Source organism: Canis aureus, chromosome 12 (genome assembly GCF_053574225.1).
Source record: "Canis aureus isolate CA01 chromosome 12, VMU_Caureus_v.1.0, whole genome shotgun sequence".
In the NCBI taxonomy this organism is placed as follows: Eukaryota; Metazoa; Chordata; class Mammalia; order Carnivora; family Canidae; genus Canis; species Canis aureus.
This window is the reverse complement of record NC_135622.1, coordinates 65,702,313-65,721,840: the sequence shown is the minus strand read 5'-3', so window position 1 is coordinate 65,721,840 and position 19,528 is coordinate 65,702,313. Positions and strand designations below refer to the sequence as shown.

At 46.9% G+C, this 19,528-nt stretch overlaps 1 protein-coding gene across 4 annotated transcripts in view; it reads left to right on the top strand.

Annotated features, from left to right (window-relative positions):
* Positions 1–19,528, top strand: part of LOC144281356 (uncharacterized) — a 687,780-nt gene that overhangs the window by 467,111 nt on the left and 201,141 nt on the right. For 2 of the 4 annotated variants that reach the window (XR_013349946.1, XR_013349944.1), the window contains exons 2-4: positions 16,149–16,285; positions 17,351–17,422; positions 17,941–19,340. The gene's annotated coding sequence lies outside the window, so the exon portion shown is untranslated. Of the gene's footprint in view, positions 1–6,353; positions 6,432–16,148; positions 16,286–17,350; positions 17,423–17,940; positions 19,341–19,528 lie in introns of those variants that run through there. The other 2 variants (XR_013349945.1, XR_013349947.1) reach the window with 2 other exon arrangements.

Sequence of the window (19,528 nt, the reverse complement as noted above, 5' to 3'; positions counted from 1 at the left end):
TTCACAATGATAATTCTGCCAATCCATGAGCATGGAATATTTTTCCATCTCTTTGTGTCTTCCTCAATTTCTTTCAGAAGCGTTCTATTGTTTTTAGGGTATATCCTTTACCTCCTTGGTTAGGTTTATTCCTAGGTATCTTAAGCTTTTTGGTGCAATTGTAAATGAAATTGACTCCTTAATTTCTCTTTCTTCAGTCTCATTGTCAGTGTATAGAAATGCCATTGATTTCTGGGCATTGATTTTGTATCCTGCAACGCTACCAAATTGCTGTATGTGTTCTAGCAATCTTGGGGTGGAGGCTTTTGGGTTTTCTAGGTAAAGTATTATGTCATCTGAGAAGAGGGAGTGTTTGACTACTTCTTTGCCAATTTGAATGCCTTTAATGTCTTTTTGCTGTCTGCTGAGGCTGGGACTTCCAGTACTATGTTGAATAGCAGTGGGAGAGTGGACATCCCTGTCTTGTTCCTGATCTTTGGGGAAAGGCCTCCAGTGCGGCCCCACTGAGAATGATATTTGCTGTGGGCTTTTCCTAGATTGCTTTTAAGATGACGAGAAATGTTCCTTCTCTCCCTATGCTCTGAAGTGTTTTGATCAGGAATGGATGCTCTATTTTGTCAAATGCTTTCTCTGCATCTAATGAGAGGATCATATGGTTCTTGGTTTGTCTCTTGCCGATATGATGAATCACATTGATTGTTTGAAGAGTGTTGAACCAGCCTGTGTTCCGAGGATAAATCCTACTTGGTCATGGTGAATAATTTTCTTAATGTACTTTTGGATCCTATTGGCTAGTATCTTGTTGAGAATTTTTGCATCCATGTTCATCATGGCTATTGGTCTGTAATTCTCCTTTTTGGTGGGGTCTTTGTCTGGTTTTGGAATTAAGGTGATGCTGGCCTCATGGAATGAATTTGGAAGTACTCTATCTCTTTCTAACTTTCCAAACATCTTTAGTAGGATAGGTATGGTTTCTTCTTTAAACGTTTGATAGAATTCCCCTGGGAAGCCATCTGGCCCTGGACGTTTGTGTCCTGGGAGGTTTTGAAAGACTGCTTCAATTTCCTACCTGGTTTTTGGCCTGTTCAGGTTTTGTATTTCTTCCTGTTCCAGTTCTGGCAGTTTCTGTCTCCAGGAATGCGTCCATTTCTTCTAGATTGCCTAATTTATTGGTGTATGGCTGGTCATAATATGTTTTTAAAATCCTTTGTATTTCCTTGGTGTTGGTAGTGACATCTCCTTTCTCATTCATGATTTTATTAATTTGAATATTCTCTCTCTTCTTTTTTTTTTTAATTTTTTTTTATTTATTCATGATAGGCACACAGTGAGAGAGAGAGAGGCAGAGACACAGGCAGAGGGAGAAGCAGGCTCCATGCACCGGGTGCCTGACGTGGGACTCGATCCCGGGTCTCCAGGATCGCGCCCTGGGCCAAAGGCAGGCGCCAAACCACTGCGCCACCCAGAGATCCCTTCTCTCTCTTCTTTTTAATAAGGTTGGCTAATGGTCTATCTATCTTATTAATTCATTCAACGAACCAACTCCTCCTTCCGTTGATCTGTTCCACAGTTCTTCTGGTCTCAATTTCCTTGAGTTCTGCTCGAATGTTAATTAACTCTATTCTTCTGTTGGGTGCAGGATCTATCTGCTTTTTTTTGCTCTAGCCTCTTTATGTGTAAGGTTAGCTTTTGTATTTGAGTAGTTTCGCCTTTTGGAATAGATGCTTATATTGTGATGTATTTCCCCCTTAGGACTGCTTTTGCTGCAAGCCAAATATTTTAATGGTTGTATGTTCATTCTCATTAGTTTCCATGAATCTTTTTAATCCTTCCTTAATTTCCTGGTTGACCCTTTCATCTTTTAGCAGGATGATCCTTCACCTCCACGTGTTTGAGCTCCTTCCAAACTTATTATTATGATTTAGCTCTAATTCCAAGGCATTATGGTCTGAGAATATGCAGGGGACAATCCCAATCATTTGGTATCGGTTCAGACCCTATTTGTGACCCAGTATGTGGTCTATTCTGGAGAAAGCTCCATGTGCACTTGAGAAGAATGTGCATTCAGTTGAGTTTGGATGTAAAGTTCTGTAGATTTCTGTGAAATCCATCTGGTCCAGTGTATCATTTAAAGCTCTCGTTTCTTTGGAGATGTGCTTAGAAGACCTATCGAGGGTAGAAAGAGCTAGATTGAAGTCACCAAGTATAAGACAATTATTATCTAAGTATTTCTTTACTTTGGTTATTAATTGGTTTAAGTATTTGGCAGCTCCCATATTCGGGGCATATATTGAGGATTGTTAAGTCCTCTTGTTGGATAGATCCCTTAAGTATCATTTAGTGTTCCTCTTCATCTCTCACTACAGTCCTCGGGGTAAATTTAATTTATCTGATATACGGATGTCTACCCCTGCTTTCTTTTGAGGACCATTTGAATGGTAAATGGTTCTCCAACATTTAATTTTCAGATTGTAGGTGTCCTTCTGTCTAAAATGAGTCTCTCGTAGACAGCAAATAGATGGGTCCTGCTTTTTTATCCAGTCTGAAACCCTGGGCCTTTTGACGCAGTCATTAAGCCTGTTCATGTTCAGAGTTACTATCGATAGATATGAGTTTAGTGTCATCATGATATCTATTCAGTTCTTGTTTTTTTGGATTGTTCCACTGAACTTCTTCTTAAAGGGGAATTTTAAGAGTCCCCCTTAAAATTTCTTGCAGAGCTGGTTTGGAGGTCACATATTCTTTCAGTTCCTGCCTGTCTTGGAAGCTCCTTATTTCTCCTTCCATTTTGAATGAGAGCCTTGCTGGATAAAATATTCTTGGTTGCATGTTCTTCTCATTGAGGACCCTGAATATATCCTGCCAGCCCTTTCTGGGCTGCCAGGTCGCTGTGGAGACGTCTGCTGTTACCCTAATGCTCCTCCCCATAAAGGTCAGGGATTTCTTGTCTCTTTCTGCTTTAAGGATCTTCTCTTTATCTTTGGAATTTGGAAGCTTCACTATTAAATGTCGAGGTGTTGGACGGTTTTTATTGATTTTAGGGGGGGGATCTCTCTATTTCCTGGATCTGAATGCCTGTTTCCCTTCCCAGATTAGGAAATTTTTCAGCTAGTATTTGTTTAAATACTTATCCTGGCCCACTGTCCATTTTGGCGCCCTCGGGAACCCCAATTACACGTAGGTTTTCTTCCTCAGACTGTCGTTTATTTCCCTTAATCTGTCTTTCTGGTCTTTTAATTGTCTGTCTCTTTTTTCCTCAGTTTCCCTCTTTGCCATCAACTTGTCTTCTATTTCATTCCCTTGTTCTTCTACCTTGTTAACTCTCATCGTTAGGACTTCTAGTTTGGATTGCATCTCATTCAATTGATTTTTACTTTCTGCCTGATTGGATTTAAATTCTGCAGTCATGAAGTCTCTTGAGTCCTTTATGCTTTTTTCTAGAGCCACCAGTAGCTGTATAATAGTGCTTCTGAATTGGCTTTCTGACATTGAATTCTAATCCAGATTTTGTAACTCTGTGGGAGAGAGGACTGTTTCTGATTCTTTCTTTTGAGGTGAGCTTCTCCTTCTAGTCATTTTGCTCAGTGCAGTGGCCAAAAACAAATTTTATTGGGAAAAGGAGAAAAAGAGAGGAGAGAAAGAAGGAAAGAAAAGAAAAAGAAAAAAGAATAAAGGAAGATAGAAGAAAAAAGAGAATAAAAAGAGAAAGAAAAGGAAAGAAGGGGGAAAAGGGAGGGTGAAGCAATCAGAAATAAAAAAAAACATGGGGGAGTATCTTCTGATTCTGTATACTTTAAGTCCCTTGACTTCCCCTGGAACTTGTCCGTCTAGCTGGACTTCTGGGGTGGGGCCTGTTGTGCTGATTTTCAGATGTTAGCACTTGGGGGAGCTGCTCTGTCCACTGCCTGGTGCAGGGCTCAGTGGGCGTAGTTTACCCCGTGAGGCCTCAGGTGGAACAACCCCAGTGGCAGCGGCCAGCTCTGGATACCTGTATTCAACCCCCACAGTAACTCCAGAGCAGTCCATCTTCACTGCCTGGAGGCTCTGGGTCGGGACCGCTGATCTGCTCAGCTCTGGGCAGGAGCGTCCTTGCTGTCCTGGGCCATCCGGGCCTCTGCCTGTCCCCGGGGAGGCCTAATCCTGGGCTGTGTCCTGGCGCCCTGTGCTCTGGGGCCTGCGCTGTTGGATTCACGCTCCTGTCTGCACAACTTTCTCTCCCCACAGCTGCCACCCAGCCCCTCTGAGCTGCTCCTGGTCGGGCAGCCCCCTCAGGGAGCCGCCGCCTGAGCACCTCCGAGTTGCTTCCGGAGCCGCACAGCCCCCTCTGCACGGAGCCACTTCCTCTGCTTGAGGCACTGCCACCAAGCTGCTCCCGGGGCATGCAACCTGCTCCATGCAGAGCCCTGCCCGAACCCCTCTGAGCTGCTCCCAAGTCAGTGCACGTGCCCTGCAGCACTTAGGGAGCTTGGTGCACTCTCCTGGGAGTGCAGGTGTCTCTTAGTGTCCCAGGGAGCATGAGGGTATCCCCGCCCTCCTGGGGTCCTGCTCTGAATCCCTGTGGGCGCCATTCTGCCCAGGAAGATTGGTGCCGATCCTGCTTCTCTGGGACAAAGCTCTCCTGACCAGGGGGCACACCGCCTGGCCTTAGCCCGGCTCCTCGTGGGGCCCCTCCCCTTGGATGCCTTTTGTTTCTTTATTTCTTTTTCCCCCCTGTCATCCTACCTTGATAGAAGCGCGAACTTTTCTCACTGTAGCATTCCAGCTGGTCTGTCTTTAAATCTCAGGCAGAATTCGAAGATTTTCAGAATGATTTGAAGGTTATCTAGGTAATTTGGAGGGGACAGGTGACTTGGGGACCCTACTCTTCTGCCATCTTGCCCCTGCTCCTGTATGTTGCCTTTTAGCTTTGGTTCTTTCCTTCACTTTGCAGAAGCTTTTCAATTTGATGAAGTCACAATAGGATATTTGCTTTTGTTTCCCTCACCTCAGAGGCATATCTAGAAAGAAGATCCAATGGCCAATGTCAAAGTCATTGCTGCCTATCTTTTCCTCTTTATATGTTTTTTGGTCTCACATTTAGGTCTTTCATCCATTTTGAATTTATTTTTTATATATATGGTGTAAGAAAGTGTCCAGTTTCATTCTTCTGCATGTGGCTGCCTGGTTTTCCCAACACCATTTGTTCTTATCCTGCAGTCAGGGTTAGGGTTTGTTGAAGAGACTGTCTTTCTGCCATTGGATATTCCTTCCTGCCTTGTTGTCCATTATGGGTCATAGATAAATGTTTGTATCTTGTTTTGACTTTCCATTCTGTTCTATTGATCTAAGCATCTCCTATTGGTAGAACCCTGATTGCTGATTCAATTTCTTTGCTGGTCAACTGTCTGTTCAAATTTCTTATTTCTTCATTTTTAATTTTTGCTATGTTATATATTTCCAGGAATTGATCTATTTCTTCCAGGTTCTAGGTTGCTGGCATATAATTTTTCATCATATTCTCTTATAATCTTTTGTATTTCTCTAGTGTTGGTTTTTATTTCTCTTTTCTCATTTCTGATTTTATTTGGGTCCTTTCTCATCTTTTTATCTTTTTTCTTTTTTAAAGATTTTATTTATGTATTCATGCGAGACACAGAGATGCAGAGGTATAGGCACAGGGAACATGAGGCTCCATGCGGGGAGCCTGATGTGGGACTTGATTCCCCAGGACCCCAGGATCATGACCTGAGCCAAAGCACATGCTCAACAACTGAGGCACCCAGGGGCCTTGTTGATTCAATTCCTTTGCTAGTTATGGGTATGTTCACATTTTCTATTTCTCCTATTTCAGTTTTGCTCATTTGCACATTTCTAGGGATTTGTCCATTTCTTCCAGGTCTCCCAGTTTGTTAACATATATTCTTTCATAGTATTCCCTTATAATTGTCTTATTTTTCTGGTGTTGATTGTGATCACTCTTCTCTCATTTGTGATTTTATTTATTTAGGTCTTTTCTCATTCATAAGCCTGGATAGGGCTTGATCCATTTTATTAATTATTTTGAAGAACCGGTTCTTAGTTTCGTTATTCCATTCTACTGTTTTTTTATTTCTGTATTGTTTATTTCTGCTCTCATCTTAATTTTTTCCCTTCTTCTGTAGGCTTTAGGCTTTGTTTGCTATGCCTTTTCAAGCTCCTTTAGGTGTAGGGTTAGGTTGTGTATTAGAGACTTCTTGTTTCCTTTTTTTTAAAAATTTTATTTAATTTTTATTTATTTATGATAGTCTCAGAGAGAGAGAGAGGCAGAGACATAGGCAGAGGGAGAAGGAGGCTACATGCACCAAGAGCCCAATGTGGGATTCATTCCCGGGTCTCCAGGATCGCGCCCTGGGCCAAAGACAGGCGCCAAACCGCTGCGCCATCCAGGGATCCCCGACTTCTTGTTTCCTGAGGTAAGCCTGTATTGCTATGTACTTCCCTCTTTGGACTGCCTTTGCTACATCCCAGAGGTTTGGAGAAACATGTTTTCATTTTCATTTGTTTTAAATTTCCTCTTTAATTTCCAGGTTGCTCCATTCATTCTCTAGTAGGATGTTCATAATCTCCACGTATTTTTGGTCTGTCCAAATTTTTTCTTACTGCCGACTTCAAGTTTCATAGCATCGTGGTCAAAAATATACAGGGTGGGGATCCCTGGGTGGCGCAGCGGTTTGGCGCCTGCCTTTGGCCCAGGGCGCGATCCTGGAGACCCAGGATCGTATCCCACGTCAGGCTCCCGGTGCATGGAGCCTGCTTCTCCCTCTGCCTATGTCTCTGCCTCTCTCTCTCCCTGTGTGACTATCATAAATAAATAAAAATTAAAAAAAAATATACAGGGTGTGATATCAAACTTCTTGAACCTGTTGTACCTGTTGAGAGCTGATTTGTGGCCTATGATATGATCTGTTCTGGAGAATGTCCCATGTGCACTTGAAAGGAATGTGTATTCTGGGATCACTGGGTGGCGCAGCGGTTTGGCGCCTGCCTTTGGCCCAGGGCGCAATCCTGGAGACCCGGGATCAAATCCCACATCGGGCTCCCTGCTTGGAGCCTGCTTCTCCCTCTGCCTATGTCTCTGCCTCTGTCTCTCTGTGTGTGACTATCATGAATAAATAAATAAAATCTTTAAAAAAAAAAGAAAGTAATGTGTATTCTGCTTTAGGAAGAAATGTTCAGACTATCTGTTGGGTCCCTGTGGTCCAGTGTGTCAAGGCTATTGTTCCCCTGTTGATTTCCTGCATAGACAATCGGTCCATTGCCATAAGTGGGTGGGTGTTAAAATCCCGTCATTGTATTATTATCAGTGAGTTCCTGTACATTTGTTGGTAATTGTTTTCCATATTTAGGTACTCCCATGTTGGCAGCATAAATATTTAGTTGTTTGATCCTGATAGAGAGTCTTTTTAACTATGAAATAATGCCCTTCTTCATCACTTCTTATAGTATTTGTTCTTTCTTTTTTGAGATTGAATATTTAATTTATTTATTCATGAGAGATACACAGAGAAGCAGAGGCAGAAACATAGGCAGAGGGAGAGAAAGGCTCCCCAAAGGGATGCCGATGTGGGACTCGATCCTGGGATCCCAGGAACACACCCTGAGCCAAAGGCAGATGCTCAACCACTGAGCCACCAGGTGTCCCCCAGGGTTTGGTTTCAAATCTAGTTTTTCTAACATAAGCATTGGTCCTCCAACTTTCTTTTCATAACCATTAGCGTGATAGATGATTTTCCATCCCTGACTTTCAATCTGCTGGTGTCTATAGGTCTAAGGTGAGCATCTAGTAGGCAGCATACCTATGGACCTTGTTTTTTTAATGACGAGTTTATTTTTGAGAGCATGAGAGAGAGAGAGAGAGAGAGAGAGAGAGAGAGAGAGAGAGAGGCAGAAAATTAGGCCCAGAGAGAAGCAGGCTTCCCACCAGGAGCCCAATATGGGACTCGATCCCAGACTCTAGGATCACATCCTGATTCAAAGGCAGAGGCTCAAACCTTGAGCCACCCAGGCATCCCGGATCTTGTTTTTTAAGGCACTCTGATACCCTATATCTTTTGATTGGAGCATTTAGTATCAGCATTCAGAGTGCTTATTCAAAATATGAACTTTGTGCCTTTGTGTTACCAGTAGAGTTGGTGTTTCTGGTGACGTTCTCTGGTCCTTTCTAGTCTTTGTTGATTTTGGTCTCTTTTTTCCCCCACTAGAATGGTCCCTCTGAAAATTCCTTACTGGACTGGTTTAGTGGTCATGAACTCCTTTATACTTTGCCTGTCTGGGAAAATCTTTCTCTCTCTTTCTATCCTGAATGACACCCTTGCTGAAGCAAGAATTCATACAAATTGGACTCCAATAAAAAGAAATATGAAAACATAAAATAAATTTTTGCTATTATGATTGTGGAAAATGGCATTTAGTAGGAAAAGCAGAAGCTGAAAGAGAAGAGGAATGATTTCACCATCCGTGGGCTTCACAGGGTCCTGGTGTCCTTTCCTAGGAGGGCCCCCCCCCTCTGTAGGATGCTTCCTGCACCTCTGCACTCCTTTTTGGAACACAGCAGGCACATCTCCGTGCCTCCAGCACCTCTGCAGTCATGATTTATAGCATCTTCCAGGTATCCTATTGGGGACCACGGCGTCGTGTATGTAACCATCCAGCTGCTGTTTGACAACATTGGGGGGATTCTGACTTTTGTTGGTTGTGGGGTGTGTGTGTGTCTATCACATGAAGCTGTCACATGCAGCTATCAGATCTTCCGGCTGGGTCACCCAAATGCCGAAATGGTTGGTACAACATCATTTCTGGTGCTGATGCTGGATGGCTAGCTGGGCTCTCCTGGCTGACCCAGGGCTCGCTCCTGAGGTGAATTTCAGCTGGAGGGTCAGCTGAGGTGGAAGGTCTGGCTCGGTCACAATCCAATGTCCGGCAGTGGGTCTCCCCGAGCGCCGCCTGCTTCTCTTCTCCCCGATGCCTCTCCAGCAGGGAGCCGGACCTCGGGGCCACACTAGGTGGATCTCCAGAGGTGCCGGGTGCCCATTACAGGGAGCCATGGGGCAGCCTGTGTGTGGGAGTAGGGGTGGTGATGGGGCTGGTGTTCCTCGGTCCTCTGCTGCCTGGCCTTCGGGCCAAGCCCCATGCTCACCCAGCCCCTACTCACTAGGGCGAGGAGGGTGCCCTCTACACACTGGTGTGAGAGATCCAGCACCACAAGATATGCACAGTGAGTCCACCTGGTGAGGGTGGCCCAGGTGCATGATCTGCAAGTGTGAGGCCCAGGAAATTTATCAAAAATCGCCTACCCCTGGACAAGCAGAGCAGGACTGATTCCATTTTGTGCTACAACCGCCACCTCCCCTATGACCCCCACATGACCTGCTTATGTCTTAAGGCATTGCCCCAACCCAGTCAAGCCGCTGGGCACACCGTAATCGTAAATCGGCTCATAACAATGTAACCCTGCTTTGTGCCCACCAAAACTGCACGCTGATTCTGACCAAAGAAATAGGCCAGGTCAAGTGGATCCTATAGGGTAAGGTGTAATTCAATCGGCCACCTGCATGTGGACCGACACGACTATGCAACTTTCTGTGTATCCCATGGGCCACTGGCCCCTATAAAGCTGCTATGCCTCTTAGTCTCAGGGTCCAAATCCCTGCTCCGCTGTGTCGGGTGCACTAGGACACAAGCTCCAGATTGTAAGGAACCCTTGGGAATTTGCTTCAGTGTTGGCTCCTCAGTGGATTCTCGGATTCACAATCTTGGGCACAACTCAAAGGCGTACTGTCCTTAACATCCCTTCTAGGACCATGCTGACCGCCCGGCAGGCCCTCTCTGCCCCAGCCACACAGGCACAGGGATGCGGGGAGGGGAGGAAGTGCCCCGTACCCGGCCAGCCACGGCCTCCTGGAAAGAGGGAGCACAGACCTCTGGGTCGCTTTGCATAGACCCTGGTGACCTGAGGCTTCCTGGTGTCACTCTGTCCCAGGCCCTCCTGGCCCGCGGGGCACAGCCTGAGTCCCAGTAAAGTCCGTTGGGTCCTGACCCCGGCATCTGGCCACCCGTGGAAGGCACGTGGGGACGTCAGCCGGGTGTTCCTGGCGGCGCCCCTGCAGGGGCTTGTGGGGCCTAGGTGGTACACCCTCCTCCTCTCTGGGGGTCTCTCCATGCCCCGTGAACAGTGTTCTGGGAGACACAGAAGTGGGCTGGCTGTGCATTTTCACACCACAACACTTTATTGACTTTCTACAGTAAACGGGCTCAGAGCCGAGGGTGCACGCCTTCCCCTGGGGATGGAGACCTTTCTGTCCCTTAGGGAAGGGCAAGAATGACATGGGTTGGGGACGGATGCCGGAGTCCCCCACCTGGAAGCATGTGTGGACTCTGGGTGGGGGCGTGTGTCCTGAGGTTTCAGTCTGAGAGACGGTTCTGAGGACAGCAGAGCTGACCTGACCTGGACCTGCAGCTCATGGGCTTCTGCGCTGGGTCTCCACAGGGCAGCTGGACCCCGGCCTCAGGCTCCCTGGGGCCCCAGCACCTGTAGGAGCCAGCCTCCTGGTGTGGGTGCAGGTGGGGCCCACCATCCAGCTGTGAGAGGGCTGGCTCAGCCTGGGGCCAGAATCCAGGGCTATCCAGGGCTGTGTGTGCTGGATCCCATTAGTCTTTGTGTTGGGCCTGTGTTGGGGGCTCAAATCACCCCAGCCCTCACAGAGCCCAGGGCCAGGCCAGCCCAGATCCCCATGGGTTAGGGGCTGGTGTCCTGTGCAGTGTTTGCTGCCCTAAATGAGGGACAGTGGGTGGAGGCAGGGCACAGTGGGTCCTCTGCATCACTCAACTGCACCCACCCTGTCGGGGGCTTCCTGTCTTCCCTCCTCCCTGCAACCCCTGAGTACTCTATGGGACACCCGGGCTTCTGATGGGATTAGGGTATCCAGAGAACCCCGGGGAGGCTGAGCATGTCCCACAGGGGGCACCTGCATTGGGTCATTGCTGGGGGCCAATGGTGTGGTGGTGGATGGTGTGGGGGCAGGGGTATGATGGTGGTGGAGTGTGGGGGATTGTGTAGGGTTGATGGTGTTGGGGTATAGTGTGAGTGCGGATTGTGTGGGGCTGTGTGGGTGTGAGGGGGATGTGTAGGTGGGATACCATTGGGGATGATGATGTAGGAGGATGGTGTGAGAGTGGGAAATGTGGGGGATGTCGTGGGGGGCCTGCAGACACAGGAAATCTCCTTCCTCTATGATGCTAAGGAGACATCTACAGTTAAAGGCGACTAGTCTGGGGTTTGCAGTGACACCTGCCCCTGGGGCTCCGTGTGGTCATTGCAGGGCCCTGGCTGGACCGGGGGCATTTTCTGGGGGTCATTTTACTATATATGCTTTCAAATTGCAAATTGTCTCAAATTAAATGCATAAAATTTAGAATAATATAAAGCACCGAGAGTGGGTGTCACTCTGACCCATCCGACCCTCATGGGATCGATGTGGTCCTGCTCCAGCCGCGGCTATGCAGCCTGGCCCCCAGGTCCAGTTCCTGCCCCCACATCCCCCACCCCATCCCCTGCTTCTCAGGGAGACGTCCCTCTCCTCTTTGGTCTTCAGCTCCCATGGCTACCCCTGGAGGCCCCATCCTAGTGGCCTCCTCATCCCCGAGGCACCGGGAGTGTGGTCACGGGTGTCAGCCCCAGCATCCTACCATGGAGCAGTGTGTTGTTGGCTGCTATTGCTCCCCCGGCCTCAGTAGCCCGGTTTTCCCTACCCAGAAGGCCCCGGGCCTCCCTTGGTGTCCCGAAGACCCCTGGCCCAGCAGCCTCACCCGACCCCCTAGCCATCCCAAAATATGGTGTGGCTGCCGAACATCCTGGTGACATCCAAGTCTACCTCCAAGATGTCCCTGGAGGAGACCAGGGCCTCCTCCTTCATTTCCTGTGGGAAACCCGGGGAGGAGGAGCAGGCGTCAGGGACACAGACCCCAACCTGTCACGAGCTGCTGTGCTGGGCAGGGAGCCCTGGGGCCACCATGGGAGTGTGTCCTGCCGAAACCTCTTTCTTTCCTCTGGGAGGCCAGGCATGATGAAAGGGTCCACCGTGCCCGTGACACCTGTGTGAGGGCCTGTGCCCAGCTGTTGTGGGCGGGGAGGTGACTGAGTGTCAGCCTGGATGGGAGGGGATAGTGGTTCAGCCCCAGGTGGGAGGGGACATGGGGGTGTTGTGCCCAAGATTGTGAATCCGAGAAACCACTACGGAGCTGACACTGATGCAAACACACAAGGGTTAATTTCCAAACTCGAGCTTGCGTCCAAGTACACCCGACACAGCAGAGCAGGGACTTGGACCCCAAGGTGGTGTTTTGCTTTTAAGGGCTTGTCTTGGGGACCTCCAAAAGGGCTGGAGCAATTCCTCAAGTTGTGTTTACATTTTGATATGGGGCCTTCAAGGGCATTGAGCTCTGTTCTCATTCTAATAGGCGCTTCCAGCCCTTGGCGTGGGCTCAGTTCTTATTCTATTGTGGGGCTTTCCAGGGCATTAAGCTGTAAACTTTTGTTTTTTTCCTGTAAATGAAGTAATGTAAATTTCATCTCTTCTTCACGGGGGCCTGGGATGGCTGGACGTGTTCGAACGCTGAACTTAAAGTGGAAAGGCCTTCATTTTCTTGGCCTCCTTGCATCCCTTCCCATCCTATCTAGCTCCTTCCCCCTTCCCCGGAGCTCCTAAGAGAGCAATTGCAAATGACCTCAGCCTGGCAGCCTGTGTGGGGGACAGGCCCAGGGATTTGGGATCAGGAAGACCTGGGGCGTGGGCGTCCCAGCTGTGCAGCGGGATTCGATGCTGCAGAATCTTATTCTCTAAGGCTATCTTGACAACTGACTTCGTACATAAAAAAGCTGTCCTTTCTCTTTATAAGATGAAGAGCGATTCAAAGTGTTTTTTCTCTGCCCTTCTGATTGCTCAGATTCCAATCTGAGACGTATTTCCTGTTAATAAGGATAATTTACTACTATCCATAGTACTATGGTTAAAATATTCTGACACAAGTAATTCAGAGGGATGAGGGTTTCTCATCTTTTTCTTCACAGCTCAGGCACTCCTCAGGAATTGCATCTTTATGGATTTGGAAAGAACTGAGATATATTATTACCAGTGGTCCTATTATTATGTGAAGGATTCTTCCCTGAGATTCTTCCCCTGTTTCAACTGACACTGAAACACTTTGAACTCTTTGGAAGACAAATGTCAAGGAAATAAATGTTATGCATTGCTAATTTTAAATGCCCTTGCAATTTGGTGTCTATTATAATAGAAGTATTTTTTATCTGATTTTTGCTATTTATTATCCGTTCCTGCTTTTCAGGTTGAGGAGACATTATACGTGTTCATAAGTGTTTTTCTTTCCTTCTGATATAAAATTATTACTTTGTTCCCATCGAAGGAAGTCTTTAAGAATAAGGCAAAAGTTAATTTAACTCTTCTTAAAATGTCTTCACACTTGGAGCCTGATTCATTTAAGTCAATTTTCAAAATAAATCTTATTTATTAGGAAAAAAAAGAAAGATTTATAGGGAAATTGAGAAGATAGTACAGAGCATTCGCATGCACTTGCACTCAATTTCTCCAATTATTGATATCTTATATCAGTATGGTACAAATATTAGCTAATGAATCAATATTAAAATAGTTGCATTAACCAAGGACCATACTTTATTCAGATTTCCTTAGTTTTTGCTAAGTTACCATCCCTCATATCACATTCCATTTGTCCTCCTGTTTTCTTAGGCTCCTCTGGATTGTGACAGTCTTTCAGCCTTTCCTTGTTGTTGCACTGGAATACTTTGAGAAGTAGAGTATTTTGAAAATTTCCCTCAGTTGAGACATGTCTTTCGTTTATCTCATGATTGAACTGTTTTTGTGGATTATATACAAAGATATAGTACCATTTTCATTATATCATATAAAGGATAGATACTTTCAACATGATTTATCAGTCTTGGTATCGATCTGATCATCTTGCTGAGGTAGTGTTTGTCATCTTTCTCCGTAGTTAAGTGATTCTTCTCCTCCTCCTCCTCCTCCTACTTCTCCTCCTCCTCCTTCTTCTTCTTCTTCTTCTTCTTATTATTATTATCATTATTATTTTAAGTTTTTCATAATATATTTTGTAGAAGGAAGTTACTATGTGTATTCCACACGTAAGAGTGGGAAGCTATGCTCATCAACTTGAGGGTGGAATGTCTGCACAAATTGTTTGAAATTCTTCTACGTGGGAGATTTCTCTTCTTGTGGCTTTGTTTTTTTTAGTTTCTTTTTCAAAGATGTTTTTTATTTATTTGAGAGAGAGAGGAGAGAAAAACCATGAGTGAGAGGGGCAGAGGGAGAGGGAGAAGCAGGTTCCCTGCTGAACAGGGAGCCTACATTGGGACCTGGATCATGATCTGACTTAAGGCAGAAGCTTAACTGACTGAGCCACCAAGGTGCCACTATTTCTTTCTTTCCCTCTTTCTTTTTTTTTTAAATAATATATTCACTTTTTATTGGTGTTCAATTTGACAACATACAGAATAACACTCAGTGCTCATCCCGTCAAGTGCCCCCCTCAGTGCCCGTCACCCATTCATACAGATCCCTGACCTCCTCCCCTTCCATCACCCCTAGTTAGCTTCCTAGAGTTAGGAGTCTTTATGTTCTGTCTGCCTTTCTGATATTTCCCACACATTTCTTCTCCCTTCCCCTATATTCCCTTTCACTATTATTTATATTCTCCAAGTGAATGAGAACATACAATGTTTGTCCTTCTCTGATTGACTTACTTCACTCAGCATAATACCTTCCAGTTATATCCACATTGAAGCAATGGTGGGTATTTGTGGTTTCTATTGGATGAGTAAGGCCCACCTTTTCTCTCTCTTCATCTTCTGAGTCTCCTATGATATGAATGTTATTGTTTTAATAAGTGGCTGAGTTCCCTAAATCTGCCTCTGTGGTCCATAACTTTCTTTGTTTTTAAGGCTTCCACTTGGGACTGCATCTCAGTTATACTGTTTTTAACATTCGCCTGACTAAAATTTAGTTCTTTTATTTCTACAGTAAGGGATTCTCTAGTTTTCTTCTGTGCTCTTTTTCCAGCCCAGCTGCTATCTTTATAATCATTGTTTTAAACTGTATGTATGTATGTATGTATTTATTTATTTATTTATTTTATTTTTTTTTAATAATTTATTTATGATAGTCACATACACACAGAGAGAGAGAGAGAGAGAGAGAGAGGGGCAGAGACATAGGCAGAGGGAGAAGCATGCTCCATGCACCGGGATCCCGACGTGGGACTCGATCTCGGGTCTCCAGGATCGGGCCCTGGGCCAAAGGCAGGCGCCAAACCGCTGCGCCACCCAGGGATCCCTAAACTGTATTTAGACATCATATATTTGTTTTGATGGACTTCATGGCTGTGAATACTACCTCATGTTATTTTATGGAGGTGAATTTCTCGATCTCATTATATTTTCCAGAAAAGAAAGTAGGAAGAAAAAGGAAAACCAAGAAAAACAATAACAACTGCCCTCCCCCAAAAAAACCACTAGATTATTTTGGCCTCCTTGTAAAAAGATTCTAAATCCCAAAATAACAAACACAATTAATGTTCCATGAAAGTAAAAATAAGAAATATATAAGGTACATACATAAAAAATAAAATAAGGCAATTAATAAAATAGAATAAAAAAATAAATGAAAATAAAGCACAAAATACAAAGGAAGCTAGACCCTTCTTTCCAGGCAGCGCTGAAGCTCTGCAGCCTCTTGGGTCTGACAACTTGGTGGCAGAGAATGGTCTGTGTGGGGTCTGGGGATGGCCCATGGTGCTGATTGTCAGGTGCACATCTGCCTGGGAGATGCACCTGCGGTGTCAGGGTTGGGGTGGTCTTCAGCGCCTCTGGCCTCCAGCAGGTGGCGCAGTGGTGCTCCCTGAGATTAGCGCTGTTTGGCGTGATTTGGGAGGGGACACTGGGTCCTCTGGTTCTGGGGCTAAGCATCCCACCACCCAGTCTGCAAGCCCTCCACAGAAGAGCCCCCAAGCGCATCTCTCAGAACCCTGCTTTCACTTTGCCCGCGTCCGAAATGCTTTTGGTTTTGTTTTTTTTATCTCAGACTGTTGTGCCCAAGATTGCGAATCCGAAAAACCATGGAGAAGCCCACACCGAAGCAAACACACGAGGGTTTATTTACAAGCTCGAGCTTGTGTCCAAGTATACCTGACAATGCGGAGCAGGGACTTCGACCCCGAGGTGAGTTTTTGCTTAGGTTTAAGGGCTTGTCTCGGGGACCTCCAGAAGGGCTAGAGCAATTCCTCAAGTTCTGTGTACATTTTTATATGGGGCCTTCAAGGGCATTGAGCTCTGTTCTCATTCTAATAGGGGCTTCCTGCCCTTGGCCTGGGCTCAGTTTTGATTCTATTGTGGGGCTTTCTAGGACATTAAGCTGTAAACAGAAAAGGTTCCACACCTGGAAGGGGGACGTCACACTGTCCCTATATGCTGAAGACGCGATACTGGAAACAGGAAACCTGGGAGCCTCCACCAAAACCTGTTAGAACTAAGGAGTGAGTTCAGTAAAGTCACGGACACAAACTGACCCTACAGAGCAGAGTAGCCTTGCTCTGTCCCGACAATGATCACTCAGGAAGGAAAGGAAGGACGTGACTCCCTTCTCAGGAGCATCAAGGAGAATAAATAATGAGACTGAACCATAGGAGCACAAGACTTGTTCACTGAGCCATACATGGCTCTGTTCTGGGAGGCCGTCCTGGGTTCGAGGGGTGGGAGCCTCATCTTGTGAAAATGTCCACAGTTTCTGAAGCCACCCTCAGTTTCAAAGTCATTCCTATCAAAATCATGGTGGCATATCTTAGAAATAGCAAAAAAAAACAAAAAAAAACAAAAAAAAAAACATAACATCAATCTGCCCCCACAAATGACCCCGGACAGCAAATCAGTACTGGAGTAGCAGGAGAGAGTGGGACGCAGCACTTTCCTATTTCAAACGATGTCACAGACACAAAGGATAAAGCAGTGTGGTTCTCGGGCCCCCAGCTGGCTCCGTTGGTTAAGCATCTGACTCCTGACCTCACCTCCGGTACTGATCTCAGGGGTCATGAGTTCTAGCCCTGGGCTGGGCCATGGACGGTGCGTGGAGCCTACTTAGGCAAACCAGTCCCATGGGGGGTGGTTCGGGCATAAGCTGAAGGAGCAAAACAGAGAGTCCAGAAGGAAATGTGCTCTGATACAATGGATTTTTTTAACTTAATTTAATTTAAACCCAATTAATTAACGGATAGTGTATTATACTTTCAGAGGAAGAATCAGGGATTCACCAGTTGGAGATAACAGCAGTGCTCGTGACATCACGTGACCTCCTTCATGCAGGTCCTCTGTTAACCTCCCCGCCTCCAAGGACCATCATTTTGTTTCCTATCATTAAGAGTCTGTATTTCGGGGATCCCTGGGTGGCGCTGCGTTTTGGCGCCTGCCTTTGGCCCAGGGCGCGATCCTGGAAACCCGGGATCGAATCCCACATCGGGCTCCTGGTGCATGGAGCCTGCTTCTCCCTCTGCCTATGTCTCTGCCTCTCTCTTTCTCTCTGTGACTATCATAAATAAATAAAAATTAAAAAAAAGAGTCTGTATTTCCTGCAACTGTTTTCATCTTATTTGTTTTTCCTTCCCTTCACAGTTGTTATATGCTTTGCTTTTAAATTCCACCTATGAATGACACCACACGGTCATTCTCTTTCCTGACTGACTTATTTCATTTAACATGATCCCTCTAGTTCTATCCACGTCATTGCAAATGGCAATATTTCCTTCTCTTTGATAGCTGAGTTCCATTCCTCTCTCTATGACCATCATCTATCTCCCATCCTTTTTATCCATCATCTGCCACAGGGCACCGAGGCTCCTCCCACAGTGTGGCTACTGTGGACCCGGCTGCTGTATACATTGGGGTGCAGGTGTCCCAAGTCTCACTGCATCTGTATCTTCGGAGTGAAATCAGGCCGTTCACCAGCTGTTCACAGGATGTTACAAATAGAGTCGCCCTGCAGAGCCTCCACACTGTTTCCAGGGTGGCTGCACCAGCCCGCAATCCCGCCCACAGTGGAAGAGGGTTGGGTGGGTTTTGCGGGACGTGGTAAAACCCTGGTCCACATTTCATTTCGCATCCTGTGGGCTCCAATTCCTTGTCCTTAAGTATTTCTGGGGAAGCCAGGTGTTGGGCTCCGTTTCAGTGAGACGTTTCCAAAGCTAACAGGCCACAGCAGGAGCCTGGAAGGAGGCAGGTGCAGCCCCTGGAGCGCCTGCTGCCTTCTGCACAGCCTCCTGCAGCGCCTGAGCGTCCTGCAGGGGGCGCCCGAGCCCAGGCCCCACCCAGCGGGCATGAATGTGCAGTAGGCCTCCTCTGCCTGCACTAACAGGAGCCAGCCTGTGCTGGGGAGGCCTGAGGAGGACGTGGGGACACGTCCACGCTGATGAGCCACAGCTTCAGGAAGATGTGGGCCCGCATCCATGCTGACAGGAGCCCCTGGGCCACCTCAGGACATAAGTTGAGGCTTCTGGAAGCTGCGGGCCGCATTAATGGTGGCAGGAGCCCCGGCCTCCTCAGAACTCTCGGTGATGCTTCGGGAGGACGTTGTGTCACATCGACACAACAGGATGCTGAATCCTTAGGATCCCTGGTGTTGACTTGGGGAAATATGGGATGCATCCATGCGGACAGAAGACCCCAGGCTTGTCACGGCCTGTGGTGAGGCCTAAGAAAAATGTGGGTGCCGCATCCACACTGACAGGAGTCTCCAGCCTCCTCAGGACCCACTGTGAAGGTTTGAGAAGATTTGGGGCCACATCTATGCTGACAGGAGCCCCCAGCATCCTCAGGTCTTCTGGTGAGGCTTGAGGAAAATGTTGGGCCACCTCAACACTAACAGGACCCCCGTCCTCCTCAGGACATGCACTTTGGCTTCGGGAAATATGGGGCTGCGTCTATGCTGACAGGAGCCCACAGCTCCTCAGGACGTGTGGTGAGTTTTCTGGGGGACGTGTGGCCATGTCCAGGCTGACAGGAGCCCCAGGCCACCTGAGGACCTGCTGTGAGGCTTCCAGACGATGTGAGGCATAGTCCACAGTGACAGGAGACCCAGCATCCTCAGGACCCTCTGACTATGACTCAGGAACAATTGGGGCCATGTCCATACTCACAGGAGCCCTGCTTCCTCAGGACCCCCTGGAGGACTCTGGAGGCGCTGTTGGGGGTCACGTCCACATCAGAAGGGACTACTCAGAACCACAGGGTGAGTGAATGGGTAGAATGAATGGTAGGGTCGGGAGGGGAGGCAGTTGGTGGTTAGGCTTAGGTTAGATGTTAGGTGTTTGTGATTAAGCTGTATACAGGAATACAGTTTAGGGTGAGGGATAAGGTTAAGAGTCAGTGGTTAGGAGTTAAGATGGGGGTTAGGGATTAGGGAAAGGGGTTAGGGTT